We start from the raw sequence: 2,500 nt of genomic DNA, 5'->3' as shown, positions 1-2,500 counted from the left end.
TACGATCACTCAAACACCGGGCGTCGATCCCAATGTTTTACGATAATAATCGTTGAACAATACATACGTACACGTCGTGTGCGAAGTGTTATTTTGAAAAAAAAACTCGATCTCGTTTAGAACGTTCGAATTCGTGACCGTTATGTGTCATTATGTGAAGACGCCTCCGCCGCCGCCGCCGCCGCCGCTGTCGTCGCGTTATATATTATAGCGCACGCGCGCGCGCGTGCTTAAAGCGCGTTTGTGTCTCATATAAATTTTTATAAGAGTCAACCGTTAAAATCTATCGCGTCTAACGCGATCGACGATACGGTGAGACGCTCGTTTCATACTGTGCGTATATTGTACATGCATGCATAAGTTTGTGTGTATTTTATATGCGAATATGAAACGAGAAGAGTAATTGACGACTTCAACAAGTCTCGGTTAGCTCCCTGGTTGATCCTGCCAGTAGTTATATGCTTGTCTCAAAGATTAAGCCATGCATGTCTCAGTGCAAGCCGTATTAAGGCGATACCGCGAATGGCTCAATATATCAGTTTTGGTTCCTTAGATCTTACTCAGTTACTTGGATAACTGTGGTAATTCTAGAGCTAATACATGCAATCAGAACTCTGACCAGTGATGGGATGAGTGCTTTTATTAGATCAAAACCAATCGACGGAGGGCGTCTCGTCCGAAGTCGTTAATTTTGATGAATCTGGATAACTTTTGCCGATCGCATGGTCCAGTACCGGCGACGCATCTTTCAAATGTCTGCCTTATCAACTTTCGATGGTAGTTTCTGCGACTACCATGGTTGTCACGGGTAACGGGGAATCAGGGTTCGATTCCGGAGAGGGAGCCTGAGAAACGGCTACCACATCCAAGGAAGGCAGCAGGCGCGCAAATTACCCACTCCCGGCACGGGGAGGTAGTGACGAAAAATAACGATACGGGACTCTTTCGAGGCCTCGTAATCGGAATGAGTACACTTTAAATATTTTAACGAGGAACAATTGGAGGGCAAGTCTGGTGCCAGCAGCCGCGGTAATTCCAGCTCCAATAGCGTATACTAAAATTGTTGCGGTTAAAAAGCTCGTAGTTGCATTTGTGCGCCGCGCTGTCGGTGCACCGCATCCGCGGTGATACTGACACGTCTGCGGAGCATATCGTCGGTGAGCCGGCGGTAAAACGCCGGTTCAATATCAAAATCCTATCGCGGTGCTCTTCAGTGAGTGTCGAGATGGGCCGACAATTTTACTTTGAACAAATTAGAGTGCTCAAAGCGGGCTCAAAATGCCGCTTGAATATTTCGTGCATGGAATAATAGAATATGATCTCGGTTCTATTTTGTTGGTTTTCAGAACTCCGAGGTAATGATTAATAGGGATAACTGGGGGCATTCGTATTGCGACGTTAGAGGTGAAATTCTTGGATCGTCGCAAGACGAACATCAGCGAAAGCATTTGCCAAAGGTGTTTTCATCAATCAAGAACGAAAGTTAGAGGTTCGAAGGCGATTAGATACCGCCCTAGTTCTAACCGTAAATATGTCATCTAGCGATCCGCCGACGTTACTACAATGGCTCGGCGGGCAGCTTCCGGGAAACCAAAGATTTTGGACTCCGGGGGGAGTATGGTTGCAAAGCTGAAACTTAAAGGAATTGACGGAAGGGCACCACCAGGAGTGGAGCCTGCGGCTTAATTTGACTCAACACGGGAAATCTCACCAGGCCCGGACACCGGAAGGATTGACAGATTAATAGCTCTTTCTTGATTCGGTGGGTGGTGGTGCATGGCCGTTCTTAGTTGGTGGAGCGATTTGTCTGGTTAATTCCGGTAACGAACGAGACTCTAGCCTGCTAAATAGGCGTCGTCATTTAGGTGTGCTCGATTTCGGTCGAGCAACTCACTGGCGGCGTATTAAAATTCTTCTTAGAGGGACCGGCGGCTTCGAGCCGCACGAGATTGAGCAATAACAGGTCTGTGATGCCCTTAGATGTCCTGGGCCGCACGCGCGCTACACTGAAGGAATCAGCATGTTCTCCCTGGCCTAGAGGCCCGGGCAACCCGTTGAAACTCCTTCGTGCTGGGGATTGGGGTTTGCAATTATCCCCCATAAACGAGGAATTCCTAGTAAGCGCGAGTCATAAGCTCGCGTTGATTACGTCCCTGCCCTTTGTACACACCGCCCGTCGCTACTACCGATTGAATGATTTAGTGAGGTCTTCGGACCGACACGCGGTGGCTTCACGGCCGTCGGCGTTGCTGGGAAGTTGACCAAACTTGATCATTTAGAGGAAGTAAAAGTCGTAACAAGGTTTCCGTAGGGGAACCTGCGGAAGGATCATTAACGTAAATTATCAATCTCGAAAGAGTGCGATAATGAACGATAATAAAATTCTAAAACACAAATATCGACGTTCGGAATGTGTCGTTTCGATGCGAGGACGCGATTCTCACTCTCTCTCTCTCACACAGCAGTGTGTCCGAGTCAGAGTCCAGAGTCGTGTAACGCG

General features: G+C 48.0%; 1 non-coding gene across 1 annotated transcript; it reads left to right on the top strand.

The window, feature by feature from the left end:
* The first annotated feature begins 431 nt into the window (after positions 1 to 431).
* Positions 432 to 2,334, top strand: LOC125076346. Its single transcript, XR_007120319.1, has one exon. It is a non-coding gene; the product is annotated as a small subunit ribosomal RNA (ribosomal RNA).
* Positions 2,335 to 2,500: the final 166 nt, after the last annotated feature.

The sequence above is a fragment of the Vanessa atalanta genome, unplaced genomic scaffold, assembly GCF_905147765.1.
Source record: "Vanessa atalanta unplaced genomic scaffold, ilVanAtal1.2, whole genome shotgun sequence".
In the NCBI taxonomy this organism is placed as follows: Eukaryota; Metazoa; Arthropoda; class Insecta; order Lepidoptera; family Nymphalidae; genus Vanessa; species Vanessa atalanta.
This window is presented reverse-complemented; position numbering and strand designations above follow the sequence as displayed.